At 44.0% G+C, this 19390-nt stretch overlaps 2 pseudogenes; one reads left to right on the plus strand and one right to left on the minus strand.

Annotated features, from left to right (window-relative positions):
• Positions 1–336: 336 nt before the first annotated feature.
• On the plus strand, positions 337–2050 carry LOC143384321 (ornithine decarboxylase pseudogene; annotated as a pseudogene).
• A 3494-nt stretch (positions 2051–5544) lies between these two features.
• LOC143638137 (vomeronasal type-1 receptor 4-like) lies at positions 5545–6520 on the minus strand (annotated as a pseudogene).
• Positions 6521–19390: the final 12870 nt, after the last annotated feature.

Here is a 19390-nt window from a genome sequence, read left to right on the forward strand (position 1 = left end):
TATCATTTTATCATCAAATGGAAAAGTTTGGTCTGTTTCATTTAGGGTAGGAAATGCCATTGCCCTCCTAGAACAAAACTGGACCTGCACAGGAGCCTGGACAATGACTCGTGAAGTCTTGATGACATCCTCTGGTCAAGCCACCTGCACATGCAGGTGCCAGTGCCCATCAGCACACTGAGGACTTAGGAGCTAAGGAAACACAGAGGCACATACAATGGTCTGAATCACACATGAATGTTCTGGATTCTGAATTGACACTGAGATGACAGAAGACCTCATCGGAAGTTGAAAAATGCCCATGCTCGACTGGGTACAAAGAAGAAAGCTCACAGAATGACATCAAATGTGCGGGACACAGAACAGAACTACTCACAGAACAAGTGAGAGCTGTATAATAGCGTTGGCGTTGGCTCGTGAAGGACCACTGCAGAGGACACCTGCCGTCAGCCTACATGCATCTACGCTGAGCACTGAGATTTTGTTGTTCGAGTATTTTTCTGTCACTGTTTACTTTCTCTTAGTTTCCACTGAAACCCTTCCTTCAGCACCTCTTGTGACCATCACAAATCTCTTCAGTTGTTTTTACCTGGAAGGATGGGAACTTACATTTTACTTTGAAGGACTGTTGAGCCAGGTACAATACCATGCACTCTGCATGTTAATCGATCAATCCCTGCTCTCCTCCTAGCTAGGGCTCTGCAGAGGAATGACCTGCAGTCTTTTCAAAGACCCTTTATACATAATGAGTTACCTTTCTCTTTTTGCTTTCAATATTTTTCTACATCTTTGCCTATAAATAATGCAGTCTGAACAGTCTTTTTGTAGATCTCTCCAGATTCAATGTCATTATCCACCATGATGTTTGCTTCCTTAGCATATTTTGGAGGTTTCGATGTTCTTTCCTGTCATGGCCCTTCTGTCCATTTGTCTCTTTTCCTTCCTCCTCATGATGTGGCAACATGCCGCCCCTGTCCAGCACAAGCAGCTGAACTAAAGTCACTCGTGTGAATTTGGGGTGACACAAAATACCACACAGACACAAAATACCTTTTATATGAGCTTCAGGACAGCTTCCCTGTCTCCTGGCCTCAGGCTCCCCAAAGTGGGCAAGAGAAGGTCGCGAGAGGCTGAGGAGAGAGAGCAAGCATGTTTGGAAGTGGGCTTTTATTTGCGGGGGGGGTCACTGTTTCTTAGAACATTCTATCCAAAAAGGCAGAAGGGGTAGGATTAAACAGGAACAGGTGAGTGTAACTCAACCCCAGTGGGCGATGCCTACATCTGGACAAGTACTTTCTGTCAGACTCTGGGTTGAGGATCGTAGCTGAGCCAGGCAGATATCCTGTTGCTTCGGCTCTCATCCTTGCAGTTAATCTCACTGCCAAAAATACTGTATTAAAGACTGGCACAAACCTGTAATCCCAGTGATTCGGGAAGCTAAAACAAGAGAATCACAAGTTCAAAGCCAGCCTCTGCAACTGCAAAGTGCATTGAGACCCTGTCTCTAAATAAAATACAAAATAGGGCTGGAGATGTGGCCATGGTTGAGTGCCCCTGGGTTCAATCCCTGGTGTCAAAAAAAAAAAAAAAAAAGGAAAAAAAAAATTGTATTAAAAGCACAGACAGGCTCTGACCTTGAAGATGAGTCACGTGAACAGTCCTTTGTTACTATGTGAATGACGGGGTTGCAGAAGAGACCTCAACCAGATGAGAAGTGTTATTCATCCAGCATATGGGGACCAACCTCTGGTGGCCTTGATTGGAATGTCCAGGGCTATGACCTGCCCAGAATGCATGTGGGTGATTGGATGCTTTTGGAAAACATGGGCACATACACTGTTGCCACTGCTGCTACTCTCAGTGGATTCCAGAGGCCATCTACCATGTGATGTTATGACCAACACGGCAATGCAGGCAGCAAAGTCAGAACCATGGCTTCCCACCCGAAGTGGAGGAGCAGGACTTGGGCACTCCGCCTGTGCCTTGTGCTCAGGAAAGCAGCATGAAATGTCACCCGGCTGTGAGCACCTCCACTAGTATCAGAGTGTAGGTGTCACTCTGAAGCTGTTCACTGCAGGGATCTGGGGGACCACTGGACTTAATTACTGCTAGTTTTGAAAGTTCTCCATAAGAGTAGGTTGGCCCAGATGCAGCAGTGTGGAAGATTAGAAGGTGGGGTCACACTTACCCATCTTCCTACGGAAACTATTGAATGTTTGGTATGGATTTTTATTCACTTTTCAAACAAGCTACTAGAGAATGTCCCCTCAGCTGCCCAGCTGGCATTGGTAGCTTGTACAATGTCAGGATAGGTCAAAATGTTAATGTTGTGACCTGTTTTGAAAATAGAGTATCTTGAGGGCTGGGGATGTGGCTCAAGTGGTAGCGCGCTTGCCTGGCATGCGTGCGGCCCGAGTTCGATCCTCAGCACCACATACAAACAAAGATGTTGTGTCCGCCAAATACTAAAAAAAATAGATATTAAAATTCTCTCTCTTTCTAAAAAAAAGGTAAATAAAGTATCTTGAAATAAATAAATTAATTAAAAAATAAAATTTTTATTAAGAAATAAAATTTTGTAAAATGGTCGCTGGTATAGCTTAGAGAAGGAATGGTCCCCAGTGTTTCTCTCTCTCTCTCTCTCTCTCTCTCTCTCACACACACACACACACACACACACATGCACATACAGTCATAGAATGAACAAAACCCAGAGGGATCTATGGTTTTGGATAATAATAATGTGTTAACATATGTTCTGTCATTTTAAGAAGTGTTGAATTCTGGTCGGTAGATTGAGAGAGGGGAGACTGTAAACCCTTATAAACAGGGTAAAAGGAAGGGCCTGAACCTAAAAGTGGTCCAAGAAACACATTTTACAACAACAACAAAAGCTGAACCAACTCCTGAGTTAGAACTCTGCCTGTGTACTGCCTTGGAAATACGTGGAGCGTCCTTAGCCCTTTTGTCTTCACTGTCAGTTATTAAGATGGGCTTCCATTAATAAAGAAAATACTGCATTTTGCAGTGAGTCTTCCATTTGTTTTGAAAGCACACCATGTTGTGAAATCTGCCTCTAAGTTTGGATTCTGTCACCCTTGAATATTATCAAGATGAACAAAATCAGATATCACAAAACAGGAACCGAGTTTCCAGGGGTTCATGGAAGAGGGGAAGAGGCACTCAATGGAAATCAGCTTCCTGGTCACCTACTGCAGACACAAGGTAGAATGGCAGGGAAAGAAAAAGCAATCTAGGAACCCTCACAAAAAATAATGGTGAAAGGAGTTATCCGCAGCTTTGTAACATATCACTTAAGTCAGATAAAGTTCTCCACAGAGGTTAGGTATATGCACACACACAGGTACCTTCACATACATGTGTTTATATGTAAAACACAAGGCTGGGTAGATTAGGGACCCTCTTCTGAGGCCCTACTGAACTAGAGTTTTAAGATGAAACTCAATCCACTGCTTGTGCTGGCAGGTGGGTCTGCGCAAGCGGCAGGCCTCTTAGCCAGAAGTGTGGCAGCAGACCCAGCAGCTCGTCTTCAGTTTCTTCTTCTTTCTGGGTTCTTGTCTCATTAATCAGAGAATGAAACCCACAGACCAGGATGAGTGGGTGTAGAGCAGAGTTTATTGAAGAGCAGAACTCTTGCAGCACAAGAGGGAAACCAACAGCAGGTTTACGGGCCCAGCATGCTGATCTAGGCGTTTAAATAGCACTTGGTTCAAATTTATGATAATGAGGGCTTGGAAATGTACTAACGCTCTTGCTCTTGATCAGTTCTGGAGTCCCATGTTTTGTTAGGTCTGCCCCACTTCATTTTCTCTTGACAGGTAAGGAAGCAGGAGGGTGATGTCATCAGATGGCGCTGCTGTGCTATCTGAGGGCGCTTATCGCCCACATCGGCACGCGAGGGCACAGGTTACCCTTCAGTGGGATGGGCTGGCTGAGAAATAAAAGCTAAGAAAAGCAATACCATGGAATAACCACAGAACACAGAATGTAGTTTCAAAGTGAGGGCAGCAATGGGTGAAGCTGACCAGAGGGGTCCAGCTTCTAACAGAGAAAAGGGCCCACGCTTGCTTTATTTATATTGGAATACATCAAAGGCTTCCTGTAGAAAGTTCTGTACCAAAACAGGATAAATGTTAGGGCAGGTAGGCTGCTCGGTTCCTAGGGGGTCACTCCCATTTCTGGTGCTGCAGGAGACCTCTGCAGAGCTAGGGGGGAGTTCACTTATTTGTGGGCCTTCTATCCCGGTGGGGCTGGCACGGGAGGTTCCCAGTACCAGATCTCCCCCTTCACTGGCTGTGATGCTGAAAAAGGTCCCCACAAATTTCATAGATGGCTTCTGGCAGGAGCTTCTGTAGCGGGCATGCCCACTGTGTGCAGGCCACCTTCCCGGGGATGATGGGTCAGTTTGCCCTGACTCAGTGCTGGCCCCCGACACCGGCATTACAAGTTCCACACTGCCACAAGCCACCAACGCTCCAACCCACCAGGGCTGCCACTCTGTGGCTCCACAGCTGCACTTCTCCCAGCCAGCACCAGTAGGCAGGCTATGCGGTTGGCAGCAGGGATCCATGTCACTTTCTCACTTTGATGAGTAGAAATGGTGAGGCTGAGGGCCTCCCCAGCCCCCTCACGCAGGAAAGGAACTATGAACCATGGTGGTGGACAAAGTAGGAAAGGATTCAATCTACAAATCCCTGTGTGACATTCTGAGGATCTGAGTGAAGCACTGGCTTCTACAGAACAAAGACTTCAAGTAGGGGAGGTGGGAGTAAAGAAAGGGGGTGTGGGGCAAAGATTCCGAAAAGTCCATGGTGACAGCAATGGAAAGGGGCTTGCTGCCTCTCATGGAGAATGACTGAGAGAAGTCACATGTCAGCCCCGACATGAGAGACTGCATCCAGACAGGAAGCCCTCCATCCCAATGTGAGTGGGCGTGGCTGTGGAGAGGTTTTTGCAGAAGTCAGAGACGCCCCAGGGCAGCTCACTGCAGGCTCAGAGTGAATCTCTAGGCCTCCCAGTTCTCCTCCCCAGCTCTATTTGTAGAGCTCTCCTCACATCACAGATATGATCCCTGCACCTTGAAGAATCTATTAAGTCCCTTAGTTATTATGTCTTATGCTCTCAGGACACTGGAGTACATCCAAGCCCTAATATCTTGCCCTGAAGATGTAAGGAGGGCAATGGGCATTGGTGGGATACACAGGCAGTTTCTTAGGCCAGCACACTGTAGTAGAAGCATGATGCAAACTCCAAATCAATTTTACATTTTCTTGTTGATGCATTTCAAGAGAGGAAAAGCAAACAGAAAAGTCTTAATAGCACATAGAAAATATACTCATTTTACTCAAAATGTCTTTATTCAGACATGCAATCAATGTGAAAGCTGTTCCAGTGATACAAATATACATTTATTCAAACTAAGCCTTCTATTTTGAGTGCATTTTAGATTTATAGTATAAATGCCAAATAGTGGCATCTGAAGTGCTCAAATACTACATGGATCTCCTTTTCCCATACACATCATTAAGGACTCTCTTCTGTTAAAGCTTGGGAAGTCAAGCCATTAAATATTCCATGGGAACCTGTTATTCTTGTCAAGGAAAAGGATGAAATAAGTTGAGAAACAATTTTATTATTTTTCATCAGCAAAAACGGGCAGATGGTTGGGTAGCATGATGATAAAACTGCACTAATCCCCTCCAGGCTTGGAATTTTCTCATGTGCATAAAATAAATAAAGAGTCAGACAGTTGTTTGAGAAATAAAAGAACACAAACCAACCTACAAGCAAGAGGATGGTGCGAGTGGCTTTGTGTTCAGGAGATGTCTGGGAGGAGACGTGGGGACTGTGGAGGTGCTGGGCTCTCCTGCGGTGTCTGTAGAGAAGATTCACCATGTACAGGCTGGTGCCGATCATGAGGAGCACGGACACCAGATCTCGAATCACCAACAGACTCAGTATATATGTCCCTGAGTTCTGATTCCCAAAATGCCTGGTTTGACAGTAGGCATCAGCATAGCCATGACCAACCAGAGTGAAATTGCTCCTGGCGGTGACAGTTTCAATGATGCATAAATAGATGAGCATGTTGAAGATCCAGAAGAAAAGGAATGAGGGACAAGTCCATGTAGAGAGCTTACATTTAAGCCACGCCCACTTTGAGTTCCTGGGACTGACAGTGATGGCTTGAAAGGCACTCAGGAGAGAGGTGGTGCAGAGGGAGACACCCCGCGTCACTCTGTATGTATACAAGATTACTTTGCAACCAACATTGTCCCAAAACCATCTTACTTCAAAGGATGACATGATATGTGGTATCAATGTGAATGTGATTGTCAAAGTGTTGGCCAACATGAGAAGGGAGAAAATGGGATCCATAATCTTCTTCACATGATGCTGAAATAAGCATATACAGCAGGAAGAGGAATGAGTTACCAGGGACTCCAATGCACAGCAGAAAGATGAGGAAAACCCCAAAGACTGTGTCCCTCGGAAACATTATTTTATGATTATTTTGCTGGTGATGGAATCCAGGTCTTCAAGCATGCTGGGCAGGCGAAGTACCATTGAGCTACCCCACCCCCAGCACAGAAATATTACCTTAATGATGGCTTAAAAGTTGTAATGAGGTAAACTAGGCCTATAATGACAAAATAATAATTACTTACAATTATTTTTAAGACATAACTTCTGCAAGAACACCAACATTGCAGGAGAAAAAAAGGTGGTGATATGTACAGTTTTCTTGCATGTGAGGGTGTAGTTAAACAGATCCAGAGCCTGGATTCCAGGGATTCCTGGGAGCAACAGATCACAGAAGTAGGCAGAGAGAGAAGGTGGAACTCAAGCCACATCTTGCATTCTAGGATAGTGAGCAGGGGCCATGCAGCCTGTGTGAAAGGCATGTGTGTGGGTTTTCTGGCATGAGCTTCACAACTTGTGCACAACTTGTGCAGATCTACTGACATGCAGAAAATTGAGGCCAAGACTGCTGCTCAATATCCCACAGGGCTCTGGACAAACCCCATAACATGGAATGTCCAGCACAACCAGCACTCATACCGTGGTTGATAATCCAAACAAAGGTCCCTGTGTCCTGAGGACTATGACATTTGTAACATCTACCCTTTGGTCTGATTGTTTCTGAGTGCTTATGGAAACAGAATGAGTAGATTCAACAATGTTATTGCAGCAGAAATTACTGGACATTTTTTCAGGTTAATATGAAATTGAAGAGGTCAATATCTCAACCATATTTCTTGGAATTTGGAGTCTATTTCACTATTTCATTTGCTTACGGATACTTTCTCCCACTGACCCAGTTGCTCCTTCATCTGAACCACTGTCTTTCATTTCCTCCTGGACCTGTGGTCAGTTCCACATGTGTCTCCACACTGAGCAAGTCCATGAGAACATTCTCAGATCATCTCAGGCTGCACTTCCACCACCATCCCTGCTTGGGCATGATCTGTACTGCAATGATCCCACACTCATTATCCTGTTAAGGGAGCAGCACTCAAATTATTTCCTGAGCCCCCACAGTGATGGAGTCCTGTTCCTCCAAAGGCTATTTAGTGCCTTCCACCAACTATGCAGTTTATGTTTTATGAGTTTGACTTAGTTGAAATTGTGATACTTGGGCTGGGGCTGGAGCTGAGCAGTAGAGCGCTGGTCTGGCATGTGTGAGGCCCTGGGATCAATCCTCAGCACCACTTAAATAAAATAAAGATACTGTGTCTACCTACAATTTAAAAAATATTAAAAAAAAGAAATTGTGATACTTGCCATGATTGACTATGATGACCATACTGTTGTTTTTGAAAGTGCACCTTGTCTTTAATATGTGATAATGGTTTCAGGTTCAAACTTGACTACTGTGATCACCCACAATAGTAGATTCAAAGACATAAAGACATCATCAACCTCAATAGATATATAAAACCAGTGATAAAATGCAACATATATAAAAATAAAAATTTTTATGCTATAGCTATAGAAAAAATTATTTTCTATGGTAAAAATATGAACCAAGTCCATGATATCATACGTGTGGTTTAACATGGAAAGCTTTGCCTTCCAGATCACATATGAGTGAAGATCTGTGCTCATTACTTTTGCTCCTCATGATTGCAGAGGGCTATTATTGTCAACAGAGAAGGTACAGTTACAGTTACAACTGCAAAGGAAGTAATACTATCTTTCTTCATAAATTTTAAATCTTATGGAGAATAACTGCAGGATCAATGACTAAATTATTTGATTTATGAGAGGGATTTTTCAAGGTTATGGGGAAGAAAGTCAGTATAAAAATCATTTTGATTGCTGTATTGTGTCACAAAAGTATTATCAGAACATCATTTTTTTTCAGAAGGATACTATTTAGATAGCATAGAATAAGACAAACCTCAGAATGAATATATGACAAAAAGTTGTTATGCACCCAATTGGAAATGATATGATAAATTAATCTAAGTGACTAAAGCATTTAATGAAATGAATGTCCTTTAATTTTTAAAAGGTAACATATATATGATGTTTATTATATTACATATTTCATATATACATATATATGCTCTGAAAACTAAAACTTAATAGTAGAGTAGAAAAAGGAGGAGTAAATGAAGTTGGATGTAAATCATTTGAAATATAAGCAAATATCAATTGAGCCATTGAATATGAAGATGAGAGTGTGATAAAGATCACACCATACAGGAGACCTAAGATTGTCATGGAACTGAATGGAAATTTCACATATATGTTAAAAGAAAATTCAAGATCTGCACATCAAGAATGTGTGTCAGAGACTTTCAACAAAATTCAATTGATTTAAACAATGACAGATATGCAGAGTTATAACAGATACTAACACACACAGGAATGAAAGAATGGAGATAGCACAGGCATATATTAAAAGAGAATTAAGAGTTAGAAACTGGGCTGGGTTTGTGGCTCAGCAGTATAGGGCTCGCCTCGCACATGTGAGACCCTGGGTTTTATCCTCAGCACCACATAAAAAAATAAATAAATGAAATGAAGGTATTGTGTCCAACTACAACTGAAAAATAAATATTTTAAAAATATTGTTTTTAAAAATATTTACTTTTCAGTTGTAGTTAGACTCAATACCTTCATGTTTTTCTTTTATTTTTATGTGGTGCTAAGACACAAACCTGAGCCACAAACTAAGTCCAAAATAAATATTTTAAAAAAGAGAGAGAAACTAGCCAGGTGTGGTGGTGTACACTGTAATCCCAGCAGCTAGGGAGGCTGAGGCAGGAGGATTGTGAGTTCAAAGCCAGCCTCTGCAAAAGTCGAGGCACTAAGCAACTCAGTGAGACCCTGTCTCTAAATAAAATTCAAAATAGGGCTGGGGATGTGAACTCAGTGGTCAAGTGCCCCTGAGTTCAATCTCCCTTATCTTCCTGCAAAAAAGAGTTAGAAACTAAGAGAAAGGATCATGCATGTACATTATAAGGGAAGTATTAAAAATAAAAATCTAAAAATAACTGAAATCTCTGTGCAGAAGCTTAGATGTGGTAATGGGAATACAGACAAGGACTTCCTACCTTACTGTCTCCTGAGGCCGAGGGCTGCAGGGTCCCTGCTCCAGGCAGTCAGCCTCCCCAACACAATGAGGCATCTTGGAAAGGCTGCATGTGGCCAGTAGAGACTGTATTTCAGAGACAGAATGACAGGAACTCTCCTCCCAGGGGTCGTTGATCACCCTGTCACCTGTTACCTCAATGACCTTGTTTACCAGGAAGCATTTGGATGCACCCAGAGGAGCAACAGATCCTCTCCCAGAGGCACAGTGAGTCTCTGGGTGTAACTGTTAGGTTTATTAATTAGGAGTGCTACGTCATCCCTGAGGCTGTGTTTTCCCTGGTTGAACTGCCTCAGAAAGTAAACTTGAGAACCTAGAAAGCCACCAAAAGTTTCCAAGCATCTGATGGAAATGATCACAGCCCTCGATCCAACCTGACCCTGAGCAGGACCCCAGAGGACACGCTGGCTGCCTCAGGGGAGGCCACTGTGCCCCCTGCTCCTCCATCCTCCGTGCAGCACAGGCCTGACAGGGCAGTGGGGTATACTGTAGCCCTGACATCACTGAGGATTGTTACACACTTGGTTTGTTATGGAATCTGTTTGCTGTTTTAAAATTGTTTGCCATGGGGCTGGGGATGTGGCTCAAGTGGTAGCGCGCTCGCCTGGCATGCATGCGGCCCGGGGTCGATCCTAAGCACCACATACAAACGAAGATGTTGTGTCCGATGAACACTGAAAAATAAATATTGAAATTCTCTCTCTCTCTCTAAAAAAAAATGCATTTACAAAAAATTAAAAAATAAATAAAATTGTTTGCCATAATATAAAATTAAAATTTCCCTCCAAATTCCACTGTTAAATATTTCCTACACAATATATGATGCAATGTAAATGAAAAGAACCCATATACATATTCAAAACAGCTTACTTAATACAATAGCCATTACTATGAACACCTAAAATGTGTATAATATATTCCTTATTTCCTCTAGGGGTTAACATTTCTAAATGTTTTATTTTTAAAATTTAATGTTGGTATAAGTTTGATTTTGAAAGTATGTATGTTTGGAGGGTTTATGGACTTTCACTTTAAAAAAATTATTTAATTTTTAGTTATAGGTGGACACAATATCTTTATTTTATGTGGTGCTGAGGGTCGAACCCAGTGCCTCGCACATGGTAGGCAGGTGGTCTACCCCAGCCCTGGACTTTCACTTTTTATAGATGGCATCATACTGCAAAAAAAAATTTTTTTTTGCACTCTGTTGCATAATGATCAGTCAGGGATGGCTACAGGAAGAGAGAGAAGGGGCTCAGGAGAACAACGTTCATTTTACTCAGAGGTCCTAGAGACAGGATGTTAATTAAGTAGGTGTTCAGGGCCACCAAGATGGGTGTAAGAAAGATGCTGCTGGAGGACCAAACTGAGCTGGATCTATATGCTGTGCACTGCTTGCCCTCGGGCTACCGCACAGCCCCAAAGAAGCCTCTTTCAGATGGTTTTAGCTTGCCTATTTGTGAATTCTATCCCAAATACAGCAGACAGGTTTGGTAGCACCAAAAGCTGGTAACACTAAAAGCTACTGAGAACATGTAGCAGCAGAGAGCTGCTGAAGAATTCCAGAATGACCAAGAGCTCCGGGAGAGCTGCTGGGAGCCATTAGCTCTGGCTGTGGAGAGCTGCTAACAATAAGAACCAAGAGCTACCGGCTCTCAGAGTTCAGAGCTGTTAGCTGCACTGAGGGAGCTGCATTTTGCTTTTCTACAATTTCTATCCAAATTGAGCAAAAGAACCCTCAGCCAACTGGTAACAATAGTATACAAATACTTAAACAATCACTGACACTCTTTCATATATATGAAAACATAATGTAAGTCAAGAAATAGAAATAAAATCTAGTTACACACACGGAACCTTCAAAACTATCCCATTTTTGAAAAATCAAATATACACAATAAATTCCCCTGGTTGATCAAAAAATTCTAGAACTTCTTGCTCATTTATGTACAAATAACTGGAAAAAGTAAAACACTTTATGAACTTATTTTAAGACTTGGTGGACACTGAAGAAGAAAAAGGATTTCATTTGAATTCCTGAACGGTAATGACAGATTTGGAATTAGGTGCAAACCGGCTTCTGAAGATAAATTTCAAAGTGTTACCTACTAAGTTTGTTTTTTTCCATCTGTCCAAATGCATTTGAAAGAAAATTCAGATGGATTCATTAACCATGTGATACAGCAGCTGCAAAAACTTTAGTCTACAATTGACTTGTCTGCAGTGATGTTCCTTCCAGCTGATTAAATTCCAGGAACTTTTAATGAGTTGCAGCTTTATGTGTCTGAATAAGCCAGCAAAGTTACAGACAGGTTGGAAAAGAATCACAAGCACAAAAGGATAAGAAGACACAAAACGGTGTTGCTGCTTGACCACAGTATTATTTCTGCCATTGTAATGGTGTGTAGATGAGTGCATGGGCAACGGGTTTCCATGTGCCCAAGACAGCATGGAGCCTGGCACAGAAGATGGGAATGCTGAATAGGCAGCACTATGTTGGTGTGTACTGAAGCACAGAATTCCAAGGAGAGCAGTGCCACATAGAAAATGAAGGTGAACATATCCTTTAAGAAAAGTTATGCTTCAAATGAAAAAAGCAGATATTCATCATAATGCAATAGTTCAAAATCTGATTAAGGGTTGTGAATGTTGGCCGGCTCTATGGATCACCTCCACGCAACTGCCCATAATCTATCCCTGTAATACACTTTGTCTTGTCAGATTTCCATTTTTGTTTTGTTTTACTTTGGTTTTTAGTCCTCCCGGACTATGTAAAATTATCAACATTAACTTTTTACAGTTTATTTATTTCACTTTCATATAATTTCTCAGAGGTATAAATTGTGTAGAATCTCTTAGAGCGTTCTAATTTGTTTTACAGATTTTATTCCAAATTTGACTCTCTAGAAGCACATTCTCACAACATTGACTGCGGATAATCATTATGTACGTACATTAAACCACTGATACTTGCTCAGAAAAATGGAGAGAAGTCCTTTTTGTTTGCTTCCATGTGTGAAAGATGACATTTCTCAAGATCATGGCTCTTTGGGTGACTGCGTGTTGTGTGGTGACTCCTCGTGGTTCTTGACCAATCTCATCAAAAGACTTAGGTTTCCATCATGGTAATTCAGATGACAGTTATAAAGTTGAGTGCATAGAAATACTAACTGCAGTGATATGTTTATATCTTTTGGGATTATCAACGGAACCAGAAACATGGAGATGGAGTAAGCAGGTTTCCTGCCGTTGGGCATGTTTAATTTCCATATATTTGTAAAAAATCCAAAACTATTCTTGTCACTGATTTCTCACTTTATTGCATTTTGATCAGAAAAGACCCTCAACATCAATATATCTAGGATACCCAAAAAAACTTGGAGTTCAAAAGTAGACGAGTGGTCATGGCCATAGAGCTAAGACAACAGCTGGAAGTGAGAGGTGGGGAAGTCAGCACAGCCTTCAAAGCCTCTGGTCAATGCGGACACCGAGAAGCCAGGGCCAAGAAAAACAAGGTCATTAAGAAATCCACTGAGACAGGACAGTGTCTTCCCTGTTCTGAAAATAATATTAGGGACTCTCCCAGATGATAAGAGGCAAATTTCTGTTGGTAAGAGGCAAATGATGCATAGAATAGTCACTCACATTGTGGTAGTAGGAGCAAATGTGACTCCATTTTGTTTTATGACTTCATCCTGAAAAACAACCATGCCAAGTAGAAGAGTCATGACTGGGGCAATATATTCTTTTCCTTTTGCTACAGAAACCTTTAAGAACACAATACTACCTAATGGGGCATTGTTTCTGTAACTAGGGTGACGGGGCTCTGTTTCTGTAACTGGGGTGACTGGGCTAACTGTGATTGGTTAGGCTTCCCTCTGCTTGACTGCACTGTCCCGCTTCTGTCACCTGGCTTGCTTGCAATGGCTAGACCCCCCTGAACATCCCTTTTGCGGTTTTCAGGCTTATAAGGAGCACCCTTGCAATTATTCGGGGCTGATCAGGGGAACAGCTTTATGTTCTGGTCAGCTGCCACCAGTGTGCTTCAATAAAGGCTTGATTCGATTATACGTGAGTGGTCTGGAAGTCAGTTTGTGAAACCCAGGGAGGAAGCTTTAACTATAACACGTGATTACCTCTATTACCGAAATAAAAGTCACACTCTTGAGTGGGGTTTTAAGATGATGATGAGATGTGTGTCCTGCAAAGACGCATGATGTAGCACCTGGGTGCAACTAACACTCCATGTGACAGCAAGAGATGGGGTCCCTGCCAACCCTGGATGCCAAAAAAGCTGTATTCCTTTGTCCTTCAATTCAGCCCAAGATTTCTGTCTACTGTGTGCTGCCTCTTTTGGCACAAGCATAAGAATAAAGAGTCAGTCTCATTTTTCAATTGTGTTTTATTGATTGATTGATTGTAGTGCTGAGATTCCAGTTGTGCTTTTATTCTTCTGATAGCACAAGAGCCCATGAAATCAGTAGCACTATGATTACAATTTTTAAATTTTGTTGAAACTTGTTTTGTGGCCTACATTGTGATCTATCCTAGATAATGTTCCATGCGCTGGGGAGAAGAATGCTTTCTGTAGCTGTCGGATGAAACATTCTGTAGCTGTGTGTTAGATCCATTTGGTCTAGGGTGCTGCTTAATTCTGCTGGTTGTTTGTTGATTTTATGTATGGATGATCAGCCCCTTGCTGAAAGTGCAGTGTTGAAGTCCTGTTATTGTGCTGGAGTCTATGTCTCCACTAAGGTCTATTAATATTTGCTTTTTATATTTGGGTGCTCTAATATTGGAGAGATATATACTTGTTTAGAATTGCTTTTCTCTCTTGCTGAACTGACCCCTTTGTGATTGTCTGGTTTGGACCTAGAATGTCCCCAAGGTCTCTTGTGTTCAGAGGTGGGGTTTTGGGGAAGTAACTGCATCCCGAGGGCTCTGGCTTCAGTGCTGGATTAATCCAGGGATGACTGAGTGGACTACTGGGAGGTGGGACCTAGCTGGAGCCCACAGGCCAACAGAGGTGTGCCCTGAAAGGCTTTTCTTGTCCCCAGCCCCTTCTGTTCTTTCTTTTTGCTGAGAAGTCTCCTGTCAGCTTCTCTTCCAACCAGCGACACCCCCTCGCTACACCGTCATGAACTCGCCCACTCCATCTCTGACTCTCCACCTAGTGGTCTTCTGCCTGCCACATCTTTTCCCTGACGAAGGTCTTCCAGTCCCCACCCCACCCTTCAAGCCAGAGTCCTCAGGAGCTCCCACTGCTCCTCTTGCAGCAGTTTGGTCCCTTTTCCCTCAGTGCTCCCACCGGCCTCCATGACAAGTATTCTGCCACCCAGATGGCCCCTTCACACCCACTCCCTTCCTCCCTTTCCTGGAATGGCAGAAGAAAACAGGCAGCAGGTGAGGCTGGGACTCAGGTGTGTAAGGGGGTAGAGGGGCCACCTGACCACGGCTCCCAGAGCTCTTCAGGTTTGGCCAGGGTCTCCTCACACTTTGCTGCCTCCCTCTTGCTTCCCATGCGCCTCAGTGCCATGCTCTGCCCCGTATGTCCAGGAGAACGTTCGGTTCACAGGACCCCCCCCCCCCCCCACACACACACACTGGAGCACTCGCAGCAGAACTTCAGGCTGCCCCATGCACCACACGGTGTATTTCTGGTGTAGGGCTGGTATTTAAGAGATTGACTTGGTCTGACAAATAGCAGAAGCCCCTCTCCATGCTGCATCACCGAACTCCACTCAAACATCAGCCCAAAGCTTCAGTCTTTCAAAAAAAGGAGAGCTGGGCATGTTGGTGCGTTCCTGTAATCTCAGCCACCTGGGAGGCTGAGGCGGGAGAATTGCAAGTGAAAAACCAGCCTCTACCTCAGAGCAAAGCCTGTCCAAGGAAGGGACATGATCTTTGTCCCTGGAAAGACCCACAGAGCATTTCTAGGCACACTCCCACCCTGCTAAGTTGTTTATCTACAAATAATAGGTGTCCCTGACTCAGTCAGGCTAGGTGGGGATCCAGAGCAATCTCCCTCGCAGCCCACCAATCAGCATGAGACAGGGAAATACCTGGGATGCCAGATGACCCTCCCAGTAGTTTATGGTGTTGGGAAACCATGTAATTCAGCATGAATACCCCTTTGGCTTAAACCAATCAGTTCAAATGAATCCCCCTCTTGTAGTAACCAATCACCCTTACCCAACTTGTTCCAGCCAGTGAATGTGCTAATCATGTTTTAGAGTAGTTGTTTGATTTTCCCGTGGTGTGTGATGATTTGCTAAGAGATGCTATGATGGATGTGGGGGTCCCTGCCTTCTCCAAAGAATGTATAAAACTGCTGCAAACCCTGGGCTCAGGCCTCTCAGCGTCACCAGTTGCTGTGTGTGCGTGGAGGACCGAGCTAGTTCACAATAAACACTTCTTTGCTGTTTACATCTATCTTGGTCTCTGGTGATCTTTTGGGGGTCTCGAATCCGAGCATAACACGTTTGAGGTCAGCCTCAGCAATTTAGCAAGGCTCTAAGCAACTTGGCAAGACCCTATCTCAAAATAAAGATAAAAAAGGGCTGAGGATGTAGCTCAGTGGTAAAACACCCCTGGGTTCCATCCTTTGTTTAAAAAAAAAAAAAAGAAAGGAAGGAAGGAAGGGAGGTGGGCTAATCTAGAATAACAACCAATCACTGGTGTATCAGCCTGTTTACTAGATGGTTTAAAGATATTATTTTCAATTTTCAAAACAATCTTGGAGGGTTATCATTACCATTTCCACAGGATGAATTCATGTTCAGAGCAAAAGAACCTTAGCAAGCGGGTGACAGAAACTGTGACTCCATCAGGCACTCTTTCTGCTAAAATGAGAGTGAGTGACAACACAGGTGGAAGTTGGGGGCACAGGGATGACTTTCCTTTCTGCTGTATATCCTTAAGCAAGTCACAGAGCTGATCTTATTTAGTCACCCCAGCTGGAAAAGAGGCAGCACGCCACCTCCTGGCGTCTGGGTGAGCACTTACATAAATGTGGCTCAGAGCACATCACATGTCATCATGGGGCAAGCAGACAACATGAATGAGAGGACAGGAGGGGACAGGGGGGACAGAGCTGCTGCTACATATCTGCAAACCACTGTCACAAAGCACAGCAGCCCAGTGTTGCCAGACAGTCTGAGATGATCTGCTTCAAAGGGGTGGATTTCAAACCATTTTGTGGAAACTCAGGGTTCTTCCCAGGTGTAATGAGGCAAAATTAAGGAACAGGAGGAGACATGGAAGGCAGGACTTTGGGTCCCTCCCCAGGTTTAACATCAGTGTTTTGCATTCCAACTGTGATTGCAGTTCTTCCTCAAAGGAAGTGATGAGATGGCTACTATTATTATTCCCATTCCACAGATAAGGAGACTGAGGCACAGAGTTAATCACCTGCCCAAGGTCACAGAACAATTAATAACCAAACTGAATCAGAATCCAGATTGTCTGCAGTTAATACCTTACTAAATTGTTCCCTACTTACTTCCTTAACCCATTTAGTTAAAGCTTATCTTTCCCCATCAGGTTCCTGTTTCTCAAAGTGCCCTTGTTCATTCTATTTCCAAGACTCTCTGGAATCCAGGTGGCTCTCTGTCTATCAGTGCTCCCTGCCCACTTCAGAGCATCTTCATCCTGACACCTCTCCTAGGGATGCCTGCAAAAGCCTCCTGACTGGTCTGCTTCCATCCTTGCCTCCTAGGCTATTCTCAGAGCAGCCAGAAGAACGTTTTAAAAAATGTTACTCTGTCAGGAAGGCATCCAATAGTTTCACAAAACATTCGGAATAAAGGTCAAACTTCTAACCTTGACATGCAAGGTCCTGCACAATCCATCTCGTTCAGTTCTCACCCTCTCACTCAGGTTCAGGCAGGCTGGCCCCCAGTCGCTCCCGCAGCGCACAGGAGCCACCATTCCTATACCGCTCTAACTTCTCCACAAAACCCAAGTCCCTCTAAAGTCACCACGGGATTCTGACATCTGGCAGTGCCTGCACTTCCTAGGAGCGCTACAGACTGCTGTGAGATGATGAGTTTAGCGCCCCAACTTTCCTTCCTGCATTTTCACCGCCCCCCCCCCCAAAAAAAATCCCAGTTACCTACTCAGGTACCGATTTCTCGGCGATCTCCCTAAATCCCCTCATTATATACGAATTTATCAAAACATTCCCACTTCTTCAAAATACCCGAACCCCCTAATATCAGCTCCCAGCTCTCTTATTTCAAACCGATTCCTCCATCACGCTCTCCATTCCTCGAGAACACCCCGGTTCCCGGGCTGGTACTCTCATTCCTGGCAAAATGTCCTTATTCCCAGCTCCTCGCCCCCCACAACTAACCCGCCCCAGGGTTACTACGGCAACGCCAATCTGTGGCTCCACCCCCTTCTGCGCCAGCCGAGACCGCCCGTTACCATGGAGACCAGAAAATGCCCCTCCCCCTCCCAATGGCCCTCATCCATAGACCCGGCACCCTGGGCCCAAACCTCTCGGACCCTGAGATGTACAGGGGACCCAAAATGGCACTCCTCCGCAGGCACCCGACTAAGCCCCAAGCAGCCCGCACAGCTCAGACGGAGCGCCGGCGGCGGCTCCTACCGCGCGCGCACTCTCCGTGCGACCGCGGTGCTTGCGGAGAGGGGGCGGCGCTCCGCCTTCTGGGAGTTGTAGTTTCGTGTTTGCCGCCGCAGCAGGGACCGGTGGCCGGCCAATGGTGAGCCGGATGGGGGCAGGAACAAGGTTACTGAAGCCAGGCATCTCAGAGCAGGCGCGATCTCCACCCTAGCAACGAAGAAATGATGACGCGCCAGCCCTCCTAGCCAGTCTGCCATTTTATTCTATGATCTTTCTAAACCAGAGTTTACTTTGCACAGGCACTGGGGTACAGTGGAGAATAAAATCGATCTCTCACTTTGGTGTGTGGGACGATTGTTAATAATTGCAAACACAGGTCAATGGAAAACACAATATGTGTTAACAGGTAATTGGGTTGCTTTGGGGGTTGCGGAAATGCAGGCAACATTAAAACATTGGTACATATACTAATCCATTTATCCCCAAGCCCCGAGGTAGGTTCTATTATTATTCCCAAACCTTAATACAGAGAGGTCAGGCAACTGAAGGCCACAAGGTTGGAGCTGGGATTTCATACTTGATAAACTTAACCACAATGCTAAACTGGTAAATAGCCCTATGGTATGATTCCAGGAAGTAGTGCTAAGAATACAGTAGAAAGGGGGTAAAGTGACTTTAGAAAGAATGCTCAGGGATGGTTTTCAGGAAGATAGATACTTCAGCAGAGAACTGAAGGGACTGATTTCACTTGTGGGATATTAAGGTGGACTATACAGAGAGGAGTAAAGGCCACTAGCCTTGTTTTTTCTTTTTTCCCTTCTTCTTGCATTTCCCAAGGGCAAAATACCACTGTACATGCTGCTACCTCTGCCAAGAATGTACTTCTTCATCCTCTTTTCTCAGTCAACATGTCTTTCAAGTTTCAGTTCTAGAAGAATCATCTACCCTGGCCTGTTCTGCTGACCATACATCTCTTCCTGCTCTGTATTTCTAATGGAACTCCCAGGAAACCTCAATGATGCTGCTCTGTGGACCATACTTTGAAAAGCAAAAGTCTAGCCAACCCCCTCGATGACCCAAGACACATAAGCCATAAGGGCTCATTGTTATATATCTCTGAGGTGCTGTTGTTGTTTACACAGCATTAATGTACCCAGAGATATCAGATAACTTTATTA

This window comes from Callospermophilus lateralis, chromosome 18 (genome assembly GCF_048772815.1).
Source record: "Callospermophilus lateralis isolate mCalLat2 chromosome 18, mCalLat2.hap1, whole genome shotgun sequence".
Lineage (NCBI taxonomy): Eukaryota > Metazoa > Chordata > Mammalia > Rodentia > Sciuridae > Callospermophilus > Callospermophilus lateralis.